Source organism: Vombatus ursinus, unplaced genomic scaffold (genome assembly GCF_900497805.2).
Source record: "Vombatus ursinus unplaced genomic scaffold, bare-nosed wombat genome assembly UNPS02009062.1, whole genome shotgun sequence".
In the NCBI taxonomy this organism is placed as follows: Eukaryota; Metazoa; Chordata; class Mammalia; order Diprotodontia; family Vombatidae; genus Vombatus; species Vombatus ursinus.
The window spans coordinates 13,621,027-13,643,553 of NW_020948840.1; the positions used below are offsets into that span (position 1 = coordinate 13,621,027).

At 35.2% G+C, this 22,527-nt stretch overlaps 1 protein-coding gene across 1 annotated transcript in view; it reads left to right on the forward strand.

Moving 5' to 3' along the window:
• MEMO1 (mediator of cell motility 1) overlaps positions 1-22,527 on the forward strand; it is a 127,923-nt gene that overhangs the window by 53,739 nt on the left and 51,657 nt on the right. The gene's annotated exons all lie outside the window — the stretch shown is intronic.

A 22,527-nucleotide genomic window follows, 5' to 3' on the forward strand; every position in this document is an offset into this window, starting at 1 on the left:
CCATGTTGACCATATTCCAAATTATCTCATTCTTCATATTAGTTTATCACCCCTCTTTCAGGAAGTGGGTAGCACATTCTTCCATTCTTCATGGCTCCTCTGGAGTCATGGTTGATCACTGAATTGATCAGAGTGAGAATAAATGTTGTTAAGAGGGAATTGACACACTGGATAGGTGAGGAGTTAGTAAGAGAGAATCTGATTTTCTGAGTTCCAGTTCCTTGTATCATGAATTCTGACTCAGGATAATAAAAGAACTTAAAAATTTACATCACTGACTGAACTACTGTTGAGGAATTATGAGAAAGGGGAAAGTTCTTGAAACAGGTTAATCTTCCCTTTTAAAAAAAAGGAGGGATGGAGAAGAAATGTACGTTCCAGAAATTATAGGTCGGTGAGTCTCATCTTGATTCCTAGAAAAAATTTAGAATGGGTTATCACTTGGGTAGTTGGTGAGCACTTAGTAAAGGATTAAGAGAACATCAAAAGTTGCTCACTGCTGATTTGAATTTTTTTAAAAATATGAACTTAACAAATGTTGACATTTGAATATATGGAAAGCAGAAGATGATTGTATATGAAACCTTGAATCTCTATTACATGCAGGTTTAAAAAAAAGTATGGATTAAATTTGACATGATAGTACCAATGCTGTGGTTCCTTCTGAATTTACTTCTGTATATTTTTTTAATGTTGCATTGTTCTTTTTTGCTATCTCTTTATGTATCTATCTATCTACCTACCTATCTACCTATCCACCTATCTGTCCATCTATTTATTCATTTATTTATTTATTTATTTATTTATGGCATTGCTGTTACTACTCACCCATTCCTACCCTCTCCCATTCCAATTTTGTTACAAGTAGGTATAGCAAGCAAAATAGATTCCTCCATTAGGCATGTCTGAAAATCTGTGTCTGATTTGGCACCATTGGTACATCACTTCTCTGCCAAGAGGGGAGGTGTGCTTCATTATCAGTCATGATTGATTATTGTATTAATCAGAGTTCTGAAGTCTTTCCATGTTGTTTTCCTTTACATTTTTGTAGTCATTATGTAAAAAAAATTTTTCTTCATGTAATTTTCCCTAGGCGTTGCTGAATCAGCCCCTTTCTCACTTCATTATTACTTCAGCACAGTAATATTCAGTTATTTTTATTTACCATAATATGTTCAGTTATTCCCCAGTTTTTGGAGACCCATTTTGTTTCCAGTTCTTTTCCACAACAAAAAAACGATGCTATGGATATTTTTGTACATGTAGATTCTTCCCTTTGACCTCTTTGGATTATAAGCCTAATAGTGGCATCACTGGGTCAAAGGGTACATAGATTTAATGACTTTTGGGTATACTTGCAACTAATTTCTAGAGTGTTTAGGCCATTTTTTACAGTCTCACCAAATTAACAAGTGTTTATTAAATGCTTACTATGTTTCAGGCACTGTGCATTAGCGTACCTATTCTTCTGCATTTCCAGTGGTTTTTTGGTCATCCTTACCAATCTGATGATGTGTGTGAGGTGGAACTTTGGTGATTTTGGAACATTTTTTTTCCATAGAATTGTTAATAGTTTTCATTTATTTTTTGAAAACCATCCATATTCTTTGATATAACTCTTTTCCACTTCTGTGAGAGTATAAATGTACCCATAGAAGTGGGCAGTTGCCCTTCTGAAATTCTTTCAGGGAGAGTTGAAGTGCGGGGCTGATCTTACTGCTGCCAAGTATGTACTTACTCTGCACCAATCTTAAACGTAGTCTCTTCTCTCTAGTATCATTCTTTTTGCCTGACCTAGTATGTCTTTGGTGTACTTATAGAATGAACTTTTTTTTTAAATTTTTTGGAGGCAATCAGGGTTAAGTGACTTGACTAGGGTCACATAGCTAGTAAGTGTTTGAGGCTGAATTTGAACTCCTCTTGACTTTAAGGCAGGTGCTCTATCCCCAGCACTACCTAGCTGCCCCTTGAATGAAATTTTTTCACACATTTGGCACACGTGGCTCTGCCTGCTGCAACTGGCCCTTTAGCTGAACATCCGTTCTCCAGAACCCAACCTTTTCTCTCCATAACCAATCTTATCCGCACCTTGAGCCACTTTGGCTGTGACCTGACCTGACTTCTCTTCTAAGGAAGCATTAAGCTACTAGAGACACTCTCAAGTCATAGTGGGTCCTGTTGGGAATAAAAGAGCCAGCATGGATTCACTGGGAACAAGTCATGCTAAACTAATCATCCACCCTGCATTTTTTGAAGGTGGTGGTAGTAGAGCAAAGTCAATTGAAAAACCTCTGATGATATATTCATATACAAGATCAATTATCAGTTAGGTGATTATTGCCTGTTTTCAAAGAATAGCTGGGTAATGTAAGTATGTAAAACTGAAAGTTATATTTTAATGTTGTGCTTTCCTTTATTCTTTTCCATATTTTTATCAATAACCTGAATGAATACATAGGTAGCAAACATCCAAAAAAACATCATAATGTTTTGAGGGTAGCTAATTCATTGGTTGATGGAACCAGTGTCCAAAAAAGAACTTGACTGCCTGAAATGATTGGCCAAATCTTAGAGGTTTTCCTGGTCGCCTTTGTCATTAGTTTTCTTCCCTTTCAAGAATTATTCTGTAAATGCTTTGTATTTAATTTATGTATGTGTTGTATTCCCTCAGTACTCTGTATATTGCTTCAAGATGGTCTGTTTTACTTGTATCTTTGTATCCATTAGTTCTAGCACAATGCCTCATACTCAGTAGGTGCGAAATAAGTAATTTCTGAATTAAAGATTGCATTTAATAGTGATAAATATAAATGTCCACATTGAAGTTTAAAAAAATCAACTGCCAAAATATTGAATGGGGGCAGATATAGCTTAAAATTATTTCATATGAAAAAGACTTAAAGCTTATCATTAGTCAACAGTGTGAAATTATTGGCAAAATATTGAAATTTTAGATTGGTCTAATAAAAGTTTGGTGTCCAGAAAAATGGAGCTGTTACTTCCACTGTACAGTAATCAATCCATCAGTTGTTTCTGAGCAACATATTTAAAGAGAGACATTGATAAATGAATTTGTCCAGATGGATGGTAATGAAGAGAAAGAATAGAATCCATGTTATATCAATAATAGTTTGAAAGAAATAGGCATGCTTAGTTTAGAAAATATTAGGTGGGGTAGTAATTCTTTATTTGTTTTCAAATATTTGAGGGACTGTCATAGGGAAGAGGAATCTGGCATAATCTTTATTGAAACAGTGGCCATAGCATACATAGATCAATGGGTTGAACCTAAACGAGGGCGGATTTTGAGTCAATATAAACAAGAATGAACAATTAGTACCATTAACAAAGAAATGGGTTTCTTCTTGTGAGGAAATTTGGGGGTACAAACTACATGCACTGGAGTGAGTCATTTACTACATACATATTTATTGTAGTATAAAATTTAGACGTTTAACAGTCTTTACCAGATTTTCCATGTTGTCATACTTTTTTTTTAAACCCTTAAGCCCTTTCTCAGAGAACATGACTCTTGAAAATAACATTTCTTCCTGCTCCTCTGACTATGTTCCACCTAAGTTTATCTTTTTTTTTTTTTTTTGGTGAGGCAGTTGGGGTTAAATGACTTGCCCAGAGTCGTGCAGCTAGTGAGTGTTATGTTTCTGACGCCATATTTGAACTTGGGTCCTCCTGGCTCCAGGGTCAGTGCTTTATCCACTAAGCAACCTAGCTGCCCCAGTTTCTCATTTTCTACTTGAAGAAGCAAGAATCTTTCCAGTTTGGTTCACTGCTTCAGACCTACTTTTCCATTCTCATTGAAATTGCCCTTCTTATGGTCATCTGCTTCTCCAGCTCTGTTGGCCCCATGAACTTCATCCCTGGCATATGTATTTTCTCTTTTTTGCAAACTCTCTTGTGTTCTTGCTCTTAAATTTTTCATTACTCCATCCACTCTCGCATCTGTGTCTTTGTCAGTTGCATGTTATTGCAATGGACACAAATATTAAGATGGCTGACTAGGGTTAATAGGTCTCCAATAGTAGTGCAGCTAGAGACTGGTTTTTATCTTTGAATTAACTGTGAATTTTTATCTGTGACCCTGGATAAGTCACTTAACTATATTTGCCTGTTTCCTCATCCATAAAGTGAAGTGGAGAAGGAACTGGTAAACCACTCCAGTATCTTTGCCAAGAAAATCCCAAATGGGGTCCCAGAGCCAAAAATGGCTAAAACTACTGAACAATAGCAACAACTACAACAAATGAAATCAAACCTTTTTACAAACCCCAATTCTTCACTGTATACAGTAGTATTCTTCTGTAGCACATTCCTTTTCATTTACTTAGTTTTCTGGTACATTGGATTTTTGGCATCTTACGTACTAAGAATTGATATCTTACTGCATTAGTGTCAGGCTGCATAGGAAAGGATTTTCAGTGGTAAAAGCTTAGGGTTGCCATTAGTGCCTTAGGTAGAATTGCAGATTAAGTGGTTTGGTTTTTTTTGGTTCCCTTATATCTCTCTGTGGGAGTTAGCCACCAAAGAGTTGAGAAGACCTGTATTCAGATAATGTTGCTGACAGACACATTGGCTATGTGCCCCCTGTACGAGTTAGTGAGTCTCTAAGTGCCTTAGACAACTCTCCAAAACTCTGTTTCAGAGTAATTATCACTCTGCATTGATGTTGAGAGTTTCCTACACTAATGAAATCATAGGTGTGTCGGGGAGACTATATATTTCTCGCTTGACTTCCCTTTTCCCTGCTCCCCTTTAGGAACTTACTGCCTTTATCTCTGTCAGATATTATTTCTGTTAAGGGTGCTAATATCTTTCCAGCTATCCCAGGTTGGAATCCTCTGAGCTATCCTTGACTGAACAGAGTGGGTGAGGTTTTATTAAATCTAGGTGATAAACCCAGATTTCCCTGTGTCCCTACCTCACTCTCCCACAACCTGTATATTTTTCATTGAAAATTTTAATAACTTGACTTGCTTTCCTCAGTGGTTAAGCTGCTATTTAGCCAAACATTTGTTGTATTGAGTTAGCTCTTTATATGAATTCTTTTTTTTTTAATGTAGTTGTTGTGTTTATATGAATTCTTGACAAACACTGTATATAGCTATAGCTAAGATTGGTGAAATGGTGGAGATAAATTTAAATCTCCAAATGTAGTGCAATTATAAGAATTTGTGCCAGTAAAACTTTTATTTTTAAGAATCCTTTTGAAGAATATCATTCTAAGGGTGAGAATGAGGCAACACTTTTGATTAGCCAACTGCTTTCCACAGTAGACTTCATACTTCTGAAAATTTGGGACTCTGCTTTCTGTTTCTTTGACAATGCTAGTATAGTGTGGTACTCATTAAATGCTGTTGACACAATAAAAATTGAGCAGTGTTCTCCACCTCCTTCATTTCCAGTAAGCAGCATGAGAGAGTAGGAGCAAAAGGATTAAACTACTTTTCAGGCATGATGAATTTTTTTTTTTAAAAGTGACAAAGCTACTATATTCCTAAAGTTTTTAACTACCTGAGTTTCTCTAAATAAATTTTAAGATGAAGAGAGAACACAGAAAAAACTGTTTTGATTAGTGGAATGTTGGGTTATATGTTCTTGCCTCTTTTGGGATGTTTAGATTCCTTCATAGTTTCATAAACTTTCAACAGATTAATTTTGGCATTTTAGAGATGATACTTTGTACCTCAAAAAGAATACTTTGACTGTAGGTATTCAAATGGATCTGTGATCTCATTGATTAGAGAATTCCATCCATTGATCTAGATTGCAACCCAGTCATGCCTGCCCATCCTGTTTGACTTTTATCCGCTTCCTCATAAAAGTTCATCATCGGAGGTCCACTTGACATGCTGGAGGACTTTCTCAATTTCTCCTGACATTTCAAGGGTTCCAGTAAAGCACTCTGACTATCTCTTTGTCATCACTTGCATTAAGTTACATAATTGACCCATCTTCTCTTTCTGTCATTCCTTGGTGACATTCTTTATTGTTATTTAGAGTTTCTTGTTAGCTATATATTTCAGCCTACTCACATACACTGTATGGGTCTCTATTAAGGCCATGGTGTTCCATGTCTAGGTAAAGTGGGAATCTTGAAAAGATGGGACCTTTACTTTCATGAGCAGCTTGGGGTCAGCAGAAGAGGTTGCCAGTTTTCTAAAAGCAGTCCGGTCCACTTTTGCTGTTTAACCCAGGGCCAAGCTCTTTGTTCATTTGACTCAGACATCTATCTATACTCATGCGCGCGCGCGCGCACACACACACACACACACACACACACACACACGCGCGGACGAGATGCTCTGTAGGATGTCCATCCAAATGCATATTGAAATCTGGGTAATAGATACTCCATCCATGTACGTGTGTGTGTGTGTGTGTCTGTATGTGTGTCTGTGTCTGTGTATGGATGTACCAGACTACTTTGAGTAATAACAGATTTCTTCCAGGAGGTTTTATAGTATCCTACATCTTGATGCAGTCAGTGCGTTGTAATCTGTAAATAGGACCACCTTGAAGACCTCACCCACCCACAGGTAGTCAATCCCTCTTTGACTTGTATGCTGTGCTATTTCTCTTCCATCATAGAGAGAATCAAAGATGATATTATGTAGCAGGTGAGTTGAGCCTTGAAGGAAGAGGAGACTGTCATTGAAATTAATAGTAAATTATTAAAAATAGTATTATTTTATACTTTATATATTATATATATAATATTTATATATATAAATGTATATTTTATACTTTATAAATAAAAATTATTTAAAAATAGTAAATGGTTACTAAGTAAGTTTAGATGGTTATCTTTGATGTTAAGTACTAGTTTTTATAGGAATTGAAAAGAGACTTGTGATTTCATTAGTACAGGAAACTCGTAGATGAAGAAATTTCCTCTACCATTGCAGAGTAATGCAGTAGATAGAGCCCTAGGCCTGGAGTCAAGGATACCCGAGTTCAAATCCAGCCTCAGACACTTACTAGCAGTGTTACCCTGGGCGTGTCATATAGCCTCTTTTTTGCTTGTTTCCCCAAGTGTAAAATGAGTATAATAACAGCACCTGTCTCCTGTGGGTTTTGTGAGGTTCAAATGAGATATTTGTAAAATACTTAGCAGAGTGCCTGGCATGTAGCACTTATTCCCTCACTACTTCCTTTTACTAATGCGTATTATCAACCTTTTCAGCAACTTACGTTTACAAAGCTGCTTGGAACCTTGAGACATTGAGTGACTTTCTAAGGGACACATAGCCAGTGTGCATCAGAGGTGGGACTTGAACCCAGATCTTTTTGGCTAAGAGACTATCCAGACTATACCAATGTGCTGTAACAGAATGAATAGAAAGCTGGCCTCAGATATAAGAGGATGTGGGTTTAAGTTTTCAGTAAAAAATCTAATTTAAAAAAAAAATTTAAAAAGAAAGGGAGAATTCTGAAAGACAAGAAAGGAGAAGGAGCGCATTACAGGCATGTAATACATGTAATACAGTACTGTTTGTGCAAATACGTGGAGGTGGAACATAGCATATTGAGTTGGGGCAGTCATTGGTGATCTGGTTTGGTTGGCTCACTGAGTACGTGAATGACAGTAGTCTAAAATTGTATTGGAAAGGGAAAGTTAGAAGTTTTAATGTGGAAAACCTTAAAAATGTCATGCAGTGAACTTACTTACCTTAAGTAAATATATCCTGTGACCAATAAGGATTCCTTTAAGGTTTTTTAACATGGGAGTGACACAGTTAGATATATTAGGAGGACCTTTTTAGCAGCAGTTTGGATGATGGATTGGAGAAGGTAGAGCTGGGCGTCAGGAAGAATAAATAGTTAGGAGGTAATTAAAATAGTTTAGGCTGGAGGGCCTGGACTAGGTTAGTGGCAAATGTGTTTGGAGGTGGAGTTTATTTTGGCCACAAAGTAGAGGATGGCTGGTGAGAGGTAAGTGTTAAAGATAATTGAACTTTTTTAGTCTGGGTCTTTTGGTTTCTGACCTCATAATCTGTGTTTATTATTATCGAAATGGATATCGTTTGTTTGACCATTGTTTTTTTAATATGCATGTATATGTGAGGATGTGTATGTGTGTGTACGTATGTATCTGAGGGTGTGTGTCTGTGTGTCTGTCTGTCTGTATGTTTGCCTAGTGGGAAGAAAAGTAGAGATAATGCTAAGTACATGGCTTGCTATCAATATAGGATTTGTAGGAAAACCAGAGAGAAATTTTCTTATCTTTGTGTCCTCTGGCCAAATTTTAGACCTTTGTAATTAGCCAAGGTTTTCAGAGATTACAGAAAATTGGACATCATATAATCTGACCTTCCTAATTTTAGACAAGGACATTGACAAACTGAATTGCATACAGAGGATCAGGATAGGAGGGGACTGTATACTCTGCCATGGTTGTCCTGGAAAAGAGTAGATTTAGAGGACATTTTTTATAGATATTACATTTTTATAGACTTTTTAATAGAGTTTACATATATTTCAAGGTTTCTTCTTGAATCTTGTCCCTTAGAAGAGGAAATACTTTTTTTTTTTTTTTTTTACTATAGAGTATAGAGCTAGGAGTGGCAGGTAGAAGTTGCACAGTGGTAGATTTAGGCTTTATATAAGGAAGGCTTCCTAGCAATTACAGCTACCGATAGTAGAATGATAAGCTTTTGGAAAGAGTAGGTTTTCCATCATTAGAGCTCTTCAAGCAGAGGCTAAGTGATTTATATACATTTGTAAATTGGACTAGATGAACCTCTCAGTTTCAGTCTAACTCTGTGTTTGTGGAGCTGAGGCCTGGAGAACTTACATAAGAAAAGTTAGGTAGCAAGATAGAAAGAGAAGCATGTCTAGATCCTGCTTTTCCTGACTCCCACCCAGGTCAATGCTATTTCTGCTATTAATTTTTTTTTCTTTTGAAGTTGTTGGAATTGGTACATACTTTAGCTATCCTTTTTCTGTATCTTCAGTTGAAATTTATGTTGTGCATATGGACTTTTTATCATTCTTTTTCCTATTTTAATTTTCACATGGATTATCCTTATATTTATTGTTTTGATCTAATGGCATTTTATTTGTTCTTAAACTGGTGAATATGCATTTCATGGTATGATGACTAGACGCATTTCCTCTCTGATACTAATTTTTTTTCACTAGATTTTCTATGGTTGATCTGAAGTACTTCTCAGTGCCAAGAGACATAGAGGATCCATCTTGTTTTTAATGTGTGTAGAACAAATATTTCATCACTACATTTGGCTCTGCTTCCTTATAGGTACTAATCAGTTTTTCCTCTTTCAGATTTGCCTTTGCAAATCCTTCAATAGGATGTAAAAAGCTTATTTCGATGACTTGGTAATAGATTAGAATCTAGGTAGCCCTTTGAATTTTAATTCTGATTCTGTTTTTTTTTTTTTAAGGAGTTGTAATTTTTCTGTACTTAACATTTTGTCATTTGTAATGATATGTTATTACTTTGATTTTTTATTAAATACTAGTAACAATATTTTGCACATTTGTATTACAATTTTAACTTTAAAAATTGGTTGTAGATATGAAGTTTGGACCTCACCACATCCCTTCGAACAACTTGTCTGATTCTATGCTTTCATGATATAATTGTCAAATAATGAAACAGATTTTATAAATAAACATCCCACAAATTATGCCTCCAACCAAGAGCTTTCCTTCAAGTAGTCTTTTTGGAGCCTATCCAGCATTTATCCATCAATGCTGTTATTAGTAAAAACACTTATTTTTCCAAGTACACAGGCATAATCCAGTCTATCCATTGCTCAGAAGCCTTCAGTGATTTCCCATTTATTCAGTAAACTACTTTCTCTGCATTTATTGCCCTCATTAGTCTACCCTACCTTTCCAGAATTATTTCACATACTTGACACTCCAGCCAAACTGAATTTCTTGCCATATCTATTATATGTCCCTGCTTCATGCTCATATTCTTCCTTCTTTATACCTGAAATGCCCTTTCCCCTTTTCCTAGCCATTATTAATGTCGCATCTCAAAGGCTATCTCCTCCTTGAAGCCTTACTTGATTACTTCAACTGAAGGTGATTTTTTTTTTCCTATATCTGATCTTAAGAAGTTTTTATGAAAACATGTACATTTATGCAAATAATGCAAAGAATATACTATACTTGTCTTTCTTTCCATTTGATTCCTTAAAGACCAAGACTGTTAGATATAATTTGGCCAGTGTTTATTCAGTTCCTTTAAAGTTCAAGGCCCTGTCTAGGAATTGAAAATATAAAAAAAGGAAAAAAGAAACAGACGCTGACCTTAAGGAGTTTACGTTTAATTTGGAATATACAACATGTACACAGTACACAGATAAATCAATACCAAGTATATATGAAATAATAAAAAGTCAATTTCACAGTGAGAGAAAACTAGCAACTGGGTGGAAAATCGGGAAAGGCCTCATCTAGATGGTGGCACCTAAATGTACTTTAAAGGAAGCTAGGGATTCCAAGAGGAGGAGGCAATCAGGAAAATGGAAATTAATGCCATAGTTCTAAAGACTGAGAAGGTAATGAGGCATTTCTAATACAGGGGATAGGAGAAGCAGTAGGCCAAACTTCAGTGACATTATAAATGCATTTTTAAAGTTGGAAAGCATTAAGATTTTATTTAAACCAGGAAGTTTAATTATGCCAGTCATACTATTTAATTGTTGTAAGTTCCAGTTCCAGGCTTTTTCTACTAAACCCATGTAACATTTATTAGAGGGAAGTTAGAAATTATTGATTCCACTTAAGTCAATTTCAAACATTTCATTTATTTTTTTAAAGATACAATCAATCTTCAACTTTTATAAAAGTAACTTATATGTTGATATGTTGAACCTATGGGAAATAGGGGGTTAGGTTCCTGAGTGACTACCAAAAACTGTAATCTTTCATTAGAAATTGCTGAAAATAGACTTTTCTGCATACAATTCTTTATAACAAAACACTAATTCTGATAACATGCACTTTTCCTGACACAGTAACCATGAAATAACCCATAAAATGCAGTACACAAAATAAAATTGGTACATGCAAGAAATTTTTCTTGCTACCTAGAATTTTGTAATCTTTTGTACCAGCCTCTCAATTACAATAAAAACGAAACAAAACAAAAAAACCAACTGACATTGATTTCAGACACTGTTCACTTTTCTTAACCCATGAAATCTACAGTATTCTAAGTATTTTCCTCTCTCTTTTTTTTCTTTTTTCCATGGCTATAGTGAATCATTGATTCATTAGCCCGAAACTTGTAGCTGACAGTGGCCCCAGACATTGCGGCATGAAGTTTATCTGACACTTATTTTTTCACTGAACTGTGTCACTGACTTTGTACACTTGGGTTTACAGCCCAAAGGACTTGCCCTCCACTTGGGGGAATAATTGCAACACAAAACTTGAGGGTTTTTTTCTCTCTCTTTTTTTTAATTGATTTATTTTAATTTATCAACAATCACTTCCATAAGCTTTTGAATTTTAAATTTTTCTCCCCCTCCCTCTCCCCCTGCCTCCCCAAGATGGTGCTTAATCTGATATAGATAACTTGAGTTAAAAAAAAAAAACAAAACCAATGAAAATATGCAATGAATGCACAGGGCGCTCTTTACTCTTCAATGGTCAGGTGAACAGGACCAGTGAAGTGCCTGGTAGGATACCAGTTCTGTTCCACAAACTAATGATCATCATGCCTCTCATTTTTTGCCTCTGCTGCACGTAGCTGTGAATTTACCCAGTTGCCAGTGCAAAAATGAAAATGATGTTACTAATTGAATGGTTGAAGTCATGAAAGTTAAACATGCAAATATTGAGGATTGACTGTATTTCCTTCTTGTCTTCAAACAGAAAAAAGTATAATAACAAAGATTGGATATGAAACTGTGAACTTGTGTTAGGTAGTTTGTTTAAGAAAAATACATACTAAATTGAACAAGTTGGTAACAGAATTGTTCAATTTGTTTCTGTTACTTCTGGATGTTTTCCTCTTTTGCTTTTATTTTGGTTATTTGGATGTTTCCTTTCTACTCTTTCTCCTCCTTTCTCTTTCTTCTCCGTCCCCCTCATTCCTTCTTTTATCCCTTTTCACCCCTTAACAAGTAAATATAGTTATATATCAGCAGCCCACTGATGTCATAGCATGATTGATTTAGAGGTTATTTAAAGATAACTGACTCTCCTAAGGTCTTATGGGTAAGAAGTATCAGAGGTCATATTTGGGAAAGGAAAACAGAAGGATGAAAGTGTTACAATTTCCCCCAGTGGAGCCATTTTAGGAGAATGTCAGTGACACAAAGACTTTAACTCCACAGATAACTGGTGGCAAAGTAATTTTGGTTGACAATTAAAACTCATATTGATTTAGTGAGGGAAGAAATCAATCAATAAATAACATATAGAAAATAATACAACAAAAATATGAAGTAAAAAGGGAAGGAGGACCAAAAAAATGATTTGATTTTGAACTTTACAGTTAGTGAGGAAATAATCTTAGTCATGATTGGTCACTGCATTGATGTGAGGGTGCTGTATTCTTTTGTTTTCCTCTATATTATTTTGGTCATTATATGAATTACTTTGATGGTACTACTTATTTTTTTCTGCATCAGTTCATAAGGATCTCTCTAAATTTTTGTACATTCTTGCCCAGTAATGTTCTCTTACAGCTTTAGCCATTCTCCATTTGATGGGTTCCCACTTAGTTTCCAATTCTTTGCTACCACGAAGTGTTGCTAAAAATATTTTAGTAAATATGAGTCTATTCTCTTTGTCTTTGATCTCTTTGTGATATTATTGGCTAAAAGATTATACACAATTAAATGTCTTATCTACAACTTCAAATTGTTTTCCAGAAGGTCTTCCTCTATCATTTGGCATTTTTGTCTCTTGTTATCCAGACTTTCTAGTTATAAACAAAACAAACAAAAATTCATACTGGAAATTCAGAATTTTCTTTTGAAAGAGTTTGCCGGTTAAACATTGTTTTACTTTATATTTTTTGTTATATTATTAGATATACATATTAGATATTTATCAGTTTGTATGTAACCTATTCTGATAATATGTATAGAAGTGTCTCAAGGATTTAGGAATTTTAGGGATCACAATATTTAAGGCTTCTGTTAAATATTTTTATTTAATAATTTTATTTAATTATTTAATTAATAAATTAAATTTATTTAATAATATTTAATACTTAAATGTTCATAATCTCTTAACTGCTGTATCTTGATGGTCTTTTCTCAGGCATCAGCTTTTCTTAACACTGATGCATTTGGCACTGTTGACTGCTCTCTTCTGGATATTCTATTTCTCTCTGGTTTATTGTGACACTGTTCTCTTTTACTTCTCTTCCATCTATCTGACTACTTCTCCCTTTGCTGGATCATCACTATGTCGTTTAACTATGAGTGTATCCAAATGCTTTGTCCTGAGCCATCTTCTCTCTATTCTCACTCCTTTGGTGACCTTATCCCCTGTCATTCATTATCTTTTTGAAGATGACTCATAGATGTATATATTCACTTGCAGCTTCTCTCGTGAGTTCTAGTTCTGTGTCACCATTTGTCTGTTTTTTTGATAAGTAATTTATTTTTAGTTTTCAACATTCACTTTCATAAGATTTTGAGTTTTAAATTTTTTCCCCCTCCTACTCCCCCCCACCCCCAACAGTGTGCAATCTGATATAGGCTCTACATATACATTCCTATTAAACCTTTTCACATTAGTCATGTTGTAAGAAAGAATTGGGACCAATAGGCAGAACCACAAAAATGAAGCAATAAAACAAAAGGAAAAGGAGAGTATCCTTACATCTCTATCCACACTTTCTCTGGATATGGATATCAATTTCCATCGTGAGTCTTTTGGAGTTGTCTTAGATTCTTACATTGCTGTGAAGAGCCAAGTCTATCAAAATCAGTCATCCCGCAATGAGGCTGTTACTATGTACAATGTTCTCCTGGTTCTGCTCATTTCACTCTGCATCAGTTCATGTAAATCTTTCCAGGGTTTTTTGAAGTCTGCCTGCTCATCATTTCTTATAGCACAATAGTGTTCCGTTACAGTCATATACCACAACTTGTTCAACCATTCCCCAGTTGATGGGCATCCCCTCAATTTCTAATTCTTTGCCACCACAAAAAGAGCTGCTTTAAATATTTTTGTACGTGTGGGTCCTTTTCCCGTTTTTATGATCTCTTTGGGATATAGACCTAGAAATGGTATTGCTGGGTCAAAGTTTATGCACAATTTTATAGCCCTTTGGGCATAGTTCCAAATGGCTCTCCAAAATGGTTGGATCATTTCACAACTACCAACAATGTATTAGTGTTCCAGTTTTCCCACATCTTCTCCAACATTTATCATTGCCCTATTTTGTCATATTAGCCAATCTGATAGTGTGATGTGGTACCTCAGAGTCGTTTTGATTTGCATTTCTCTAATCAGTAGTGATTTGGAACATTTTTTCATTTGACTATAGATGGTTTTAGTTTCTTCCTCTGAGAACTGCCTGTTAATTGGGGAATGACTTGTATCCTTATAAATTTGACTCAATTCTCTATATATTTTAGAAATGAGGCCTTCATCAGAGCCATTGGTATAAAAATTCTTTCCCAGTTTTCTGCTTGCCTCCTAATCTTGGTTGCATTGGCTTCGTTTGTGCAAAACTTTTCAATTTAATGTAATCAAAATTATTCATTTTGCATTTTGACTTTATCTTGGTGTAGGGTGTAAGATGTTGGTCTATGCCCAGATTTTGCCATACATTTTTCCAGATTTCCCAGCAGTTTTTGCTAAATAGGGATTTCTTATCCCAGAAGCTGGAGTCTTTGAATTTATCAGATAGTAGATTACTGTAGTATTAACTGTTGTGTCTTGCATACCTAATCTATTCTACTGCTACACCACTCTATTTCTCAGCCAGTACCAAGCAGTTTTGATGATTGCTGCTTTATGATACAATTTAAGATCTAGTACAGCTAGGTCACCTTCCCTTGCATTTCTTTTCATTAGTTCCCTTGATATTCTGGACTTTTTGTTCTTCCAGATGAATTTTGTTATTGTTTTTTCTAGCTCTATAAAATAGTTTTTTGGTAGTTTGATTGGTATGGCGCTGAAAAAGTAAATTAATTTAGTAGAATTGTCATTTTTATTATATTGGCTCAACCTATCCAAAAGCAACTGATAGTTTCCCAATTATTTAGATCTGACTTTATTGTTGTGAAAAGTCTTTTGTAATTGGGTTCATATAGTTCCTGGTTTTCTTTTGGCAGGTAGACTCCTAAATATTTCATAATGTTTATCGTAATTTTAAATTTTACACTAAATTTAAATTACAGTATAATGTTTACAGTAAATTTAAATTTACAGAATTTCTCTTTCTTTCTCTTGCTGCTGAGCTTTGTTAGTAATATATAGAAATGCCAATGATTTGTGTAGATTTATTTTATATCTTTCAACTTTGCTAAATTTGTTTATTATTTCAAGTACTTTTTTACTTGATTTTCTAGTCATCTGCAAAGAGTGATAGTTTTGTTTCTTAGAACTTTACCTATTCTAATTCCTTCAGTTTCTTTTTCTTCTCTAATTGCTACAGCTAACATTTGTAGCACAATATTGAATAACAGTGGTGATAATGGACATTCTTATTTCACCCCTGATCTTATTAGAAATGCTTCTTGCTAATCCCCATTATATATGATGCTTGCTGAAGGTTTTAGGTACATTCTACTTGTCATTTTAAGGAAGACTCCATTTATTCCTCTGCTTTCTAGTGTTTTTAATAGGAATCGGTGTTGTATTTTGTCAACTGTTTTTTCTGCATCTATTGAGATAGTCATATGATTTCTGTTAGTTTTGTTGTTGATATGGTCAATTATGCTGATAGTTTTCCTAATACTGAGCCAGCCCTGCATTCATGGTATAAATCTTACCTGATCGTAATGTATTAACCTTGAGATAAGTTGTTGTAATCTCTTTGCTAATATTTTATTTATAATTTTTGCATCTATATTCATTAGAAAAATTATTCTGCACTTTTCTTCCTCTGTTTTCCGCTTTTAGGTATCAACATCATATTTCTATCATAAAAAGAATTTGGTAGGACTCCTTCTTCACCTATTTTCCCAGATAGTTTATATAGTATTGGAATTAGTTGTTCTTTAAATGTTTGATAGAATTCACTTGTAAATTCATCTGGCCTTGGAGATTTTTTTTAGGGAGTTCATTGATGTCTTGTTCAGTTTCTTTTTCTAAAATGGGATTGTTTAAGTATTTTATTTCCTCTTCCATTAATCTGGGAAATTTATATTTTGTAAATATTCATCCATTTCATTAAGTTTGTCAAATTTATTAGCATACAGTTGGGCAAAATAGCTCCTCATTATTGTTTTGATTTCTTTTTCATTGGTGGTGAATTCACCCTTTTCAGTTTTCATGCTGGTAATTTGGTTTTCTTTATTTTTTTAAAAAAAATTAAATTAACCAAAGGTTTATCTAGTTTATTGTTTTTTTTTTTTCATGAAACCAGCTCTTAGTTTTATTAGTTCAGTAGTTTTCTTAATTTCAATTTTATGAATTTCTCCTTTGATTTTTCAGAATTTCTAATATGGTATTTAAATGGGGATTTTCAATTTGTTCTTTTTCTAGCTTTTTTAATTGCATGCCCAATTCATTGATCTCTTCTTTCTCTATTTTATTCATGTAAGCGTTTAGAGATAGAAAACTTCCCCTCAGGACAGCTTTTACTGCATCCCTTAAGTTTTGGTTTGTTGTCTCATTATTGTCATTCTCTTGGATGAAGTTATTGATTGTTTCTATGATTTATTGTTTGACCCATTTATTCTTTAGGTTTAGATTATTTAGTTTCCAATTAATTCTTATTCTAACTTTCCATGGCCCTGTTACAAGTAATTTTTATTACATCATGATCTGAAAAGGATGCATTTAGTATTTCTAATATTAATATTAAATTAAATTAAATATTCTAATATTAAGTAATTTTTATTACATCATGATCTGAAAAGGATGCATTTAATATTTCTGCCTTTCTGCATTGGATTGTGAGGTTTTTATGTCCTAGTACATGGTCAGTTTTTGTGTAGGTGCCACGTACCACCGAGAAAAAGATATATTCCTTTCAGTCCCCTTTCCATTTTCTCTAGAGGTCAACCACATTTGACTTTTCTAAGATTCTACTGATCTCCTTAACTTCTTTCTTGTTTATTTTGTGGTTAGATTTATCTAGTTCTGAGAGGGGAATGTTGAGGTTCCCCACTAGTATAATTTTGCTGTCTGTTTCTTCCTGTATTTCCCTTAACTTCTCCTTTAAGAATTTGGCTGCTATACCACTTGGTGCATATATGTTTAGTAATAATATTGCTTCATTATCTATGGTGCCTTTTAGCAGGATATAGTTTCCTTCCTTATCTCTTTTAGTTAGATCTATTTTTGCTTTTGTTTTGTCTGAGATTAGGATTGCTACCCCTGCTTTTTTAGCTTCAGCTGAAGAGTGATATATTCTGCTCCAGTCTTTTACCTTTACTCTGTGTGTATCTCTCTACTTCAGGTGTATTTTTTTTGTAAACAACATGTTGTAGGATTATGGTTCTTAATCCATTCTGATAACCATTTCCATTTTATGGGAGAGTTCATCCCATTCACATTCACTGTTATGATTACTATCTGTGTTTTCCTCTCTATCCTTTTCCCTCCCCCCCATTTATGCTTTTTTCTCTCCTTTCTTCCTTTCCTTCCTCAGTAGAGTTTTGCTTTTGACCACTGCCTCCCTCAGTCTGCCCTTCCTTTTCTTCCCCTTTACCCTTTCTACTTCTTCCCTCCCTTCTATTCACCTTCTCTCTTTTCTTTTCCCTTTCCCCTCTCACTTCCTATGGGGGTAAGTTAGATTTCTGTACCCAACTGATTGTTATTTCCTCTTTGAACCAAATCTGATGAGAGTAAGGTTCAAACAATGCTGGTCTTCCTCCCTTCTTTCCGTCTACTGTAATAGATCTTTGTACTTCTTCATGTGATGTAATTTATCCTTTTCTGCCTCCTCCTTTCCTCTTCTCCCAGTACAATCCCTTTTCACCACTTAATTAGTTTTTTTTTTTACCATCACATCAAAGTTAACTTATACCCATGCCCTCTGTCTAAGTTACCCCCTTTAAAATGTCATAACATTACAGTGTTCAAGAGTTACAAGTGTCATCTTTCCTTGTGGAGATGTAAACAGTTTGCCCTCTTTAATAATATGTTGTTGTTGTTTTTCTTTCCTGTTTACCTTTTTGTGCCTCTCTTGAGTCGTGTATTTGATGGTCAGATTTTCTTTTGAGCTCTGGTCTTTTCATCAGGAAAGTTTGAAAGCCCCCTATTTCATTGACTGTCAATCTCCTCCCCTGAAAGATTATGCTTGGTTTCACTGGGTAGTCAATCCTTGGTTCTAATCCAAACTCCTTTGTCATACGTAATATTGTATTCTATGCCCTGTAATCTTTTAATGTAGAAGTCGCACGGTGCTGTGTAATCCTGACTGTGGTTCCATGATATTTAAATTGTTTCTTTCTGGCTGCTTCCAGTATTTTCTCTTTGATCTGGTCATTTTGAAATTTGACTACAACGTTCCTTGGCATTTTCAATTTGGTGTCTCTTTCAGGAGGTGATCAGATTCTTTTGATGACTAATTTACCCTTTGGTTCTAGGATCTCAGGGCAGTTGTCTTTGATGATTTCCTGAAGGAAGTTGTCCAGGCTCTTTTTTTTCATCATTGTTTTCAGGTAGACTAGTAATTTTAAAATTGTCTCTCCTGGATCTGTTTTCCAGGTCAGTTGTTTTACCAATGATGTATTTTACATTTTTTTTCTCATTTTTTTGTTTCTGTTTGATTCTTGCTCTCAGAGTGCTTCTGCTTGCTCCATTCTAATTTTTAAGGAGTTATTTTCTTTTATTAGATTTTGTACCTCCTTTTCCATTTGGCCCATTTTACTTTTTAAAGAATTCTTCTCTTTAGTGAGTTTTTGTGCTTCCTTTTACATTTACCCAATTCTACTTTTTAAGGATTTGTTTTCTACAGTTAATTTTAGTCCTTCTTTTTCCAAGCTGTTGACTCTGTCTTGTATACCTCTCATTTCTTTTCCCAATTTTTCTTCTAACTCTCTTATTTGACTTTTAAAATACTTCTTGAGCTCTTCCAAGAAGGCTTTTTGGGCTTGAGACCAGTTCATCTTCCCCTTTGAGGTTTTGGATGTGGGTATATTGACAATGTTGTCCTCTTCTGAATTTGTGCTTTGATCTCCCCTTTCTCCAAAATAAAAATCTATGGTCATTTTCTGTTTCTGCTTTTTGTTCATGGTGTTTGCCTATTTGCTACCTTTAAAAAAAAAAATTGAGTTCTCCTACTGGAGCGAAGGGGGCACTTGTCCTGTTTGCCGGGCCTTGTACTTGAATGTTTGGCTCCTGCTTACCTGGGCCTTGTACAGGGATGTTTCACTGCTGATGGATGTCTGTGAGTCTGGAGCTTTGCCTCTGGGAATTGTGCTTCCCAGAGTTGTGTTGAGGCACTGAGTGGTTTTGCTGTTGGACAAAGCTGTGTGCCTGTGGTGATTTTCTGAATTGGTGTCTATCGTTCTCCTGCCTATAGTGAGGCCCTGCGGGCAGGGGGTGGGGGGTGGGGGTGTGAGGTTCCTGGTGTTAGCACTTGCCTGCTTCATCAACCTGGGTCTCAGGATCTCCCCCTGGTATGCTGAGGTGGGACTTGCTGGGATGCCTCCAGTCTCATACTGCTCCCCCTCCCCCAGAGCAAGAGCCTTTCCCCTTAATCCCCCAAGCTTCCTGGGATACAAAACTGCTGTGCCCTGTCTTTTTGCTGTCTCAAGGTTTTTCCTGGGTCGATATTTTCTGGGCTTTCAGAGGTCAGTGAGGGAAGGTGAGAGCAACTTACTTCTTACTCTGCCATGTTGGCTCCCAGAAGCACATCCACCATTTGTTTACTGAACATTTAAAACTAGGTGTCACAGAGATACCTCAAAACTCATCATGTCTAAAACTGAACTCATTACCTTTCCCTCACAACCCCCACTTCTACTGAACATCACCATTTTTGTCTAAAAATACTATATTTCTAGTCTTCCAGTTTAGTAACCTCAGTGTTATTCTCAACTTTTCACTCTTCCTCACACAACATGTCTTTCTAATCTGTTGCCAAATCTTGCCATTTGTAACCTCTACAACATCTCATAATCAACTCTTTTCCCTCCTCTGCTCAAGTAGCCATCACCTTAATTTATACCAGGGATTCTTAACCTGGGACACATGAACCCCCAAAAGGTCAATAGTTGATTTCAAGGAGTCTGTGAACTTGTATGGAAAAAAATTACATCCTTATTTAAGTATAAGATATTCTTTATATTACCATGTGTTTTATTTTGTGCAATCTATCAACATTATTTTGAGGAGTCCATAGATTGCACTAGCATGATGGAGGACTGTATAGGTTTCCCCAGAATTCCAGGAGAATCCATGACAAAATAAAGGTTAATAACCCCTGGTTTAGATTTTCATCATCTTTTGTTAGGATTATTGCAGTAGCCTCATCTCTCCCCATTCTCAAACTCTACACAGCTGCCAGAATGATTTTTATTAAACACAGATCTAACCATGTCACTCCCCAACTCCAGTAACTCTCTTTTCTGTGGGATAAAACATAAGTTCTTCTGTTTGCTCTTAAAGCCCTTTATAACTTGTCACCAAATTTTGTTTTAAATTTTTTTTTCATTTTAACATTACTTTTAACATTGGTTTTCTTTTTAAAAAAGTTTTATTGATGTATTTTGTTTTTACATTACAGACATTTAGATTACCTCTAATCTATATGAGGTCTTCTGCAACAGAGTGAAATAAATGAATTTAACAATACAGAGACCTCATCTGAAATTGCATGCAGCATTTTGTATCTGTAGTACCCATCACCTGTGTATTTTAAAAAATGTGTGTGTATGTATGTATGTGTATACACACACACACACACACACACACACACACACACACACTGTTCTACTTTCCCACCCACCCCACTCAATGGAAAAAAAAGGAAAAAGAAATTCCTTGCAACAAAATGCATAATGAAGCAAAATATTCCCTCAGTGGCTATATCAAAAATATTTATGTCTCATTTTTCACTCTGTTTCCATCACCTCTCTGTCGTGGATAATATGTTTCATCGTTAGTCTTCTGGAATCATGAATGGTCATCGTATTGAGCATAGTTCTTACAACTTTGAAAGTTGTTTGTTTTTACAATCTTGTTATTGAATTCTTCTGCTCATTTCATTCTTCATCACTTTCTAAATCTTCAGAATTGTTCATTTTTATAAAATTGATATAGTATAAATTGTTCTGGTTTTGCATACTTTACTCTGTATCAGTTCATATAAGACTTTACATGTCTTTGAAATCTTTTATTTCTTCATTTTTTACAGTACAGTAGGATTCCATCACATTAATACACTACAGTTTATTCAGCCATTCCTCAATTGATGGGCATCCCCTTAGTTTCCAGGGGTTTTTTGTTTTTTTTTTGCCACCACAAAAAGAATTGTTACAGATACGTTTGTGCATATAGGACTTTTTAATTTTTCTTGATTTCTTTTGGGTATAGGGCTAGCAGTGGTAGATTTGGGTCAGAGAACAAAGATCTGTGGATAAGAGAAGAGATTATGACCAAACTAAGGACAGAAAAATTTTGCAGAAGATAAAATGGATAATTTTGATTACATAAAATTAAAAGGTTTTTCCACAGACAAATCTAAGAGAAAAAACTGGGGAAAACATCATAGCAGCAAATTTCTCTGATAAAGGTCTCATTTCCAGCATATATAAAGAACTGATTCAAATATATAAAAGCCATTTCCCAATTGGTAAACGATCTAAAGATATGGACAGGCAGTTCTCAAGGGAAAAAGGACATTTATAGCCATATGGAAAAGTTTTCTGAATCACCACTTACAGAAATACAAATTAAAGCAACTCTGAGATTGCATCCTCACAACCAGTAGAATTGCAAAGGTGACAAAAAAGGAAAATGATAAATGTGGGAAACAGGCACACTGATGTACTGTTGACTGATCTATAAATGGGTATAAACCAGTCTGGAAAACCATCTGTAATTATACACAAAAAGTTAATAATGAATGCCCTTTGACCCATACTCATTTTTTACCCCTGCATTGCTCTTTGTCCTGCACTCCATATTAGCCTTCTCCATGTTGAAGTAGCTGGTGGCACAGTGGGTAGAGATCTGGCCTGGAGTCAGGAAAATTTGAGTTCAGATCTGAACTCGGACACTTACTAATCTGGGAAAAGTCACTTAATCTGTTTGGCTCAGTTTCCTCAGCTTTAAAATGGGGATAATAATAGTACCTTCTTTGCAGAGTTGTTGTAAGGATCAAATGAGATTTTGTGTGTGTGTGTGTGTGTGTGTGTGTGTGTGTGTGTGTGTGTGTGT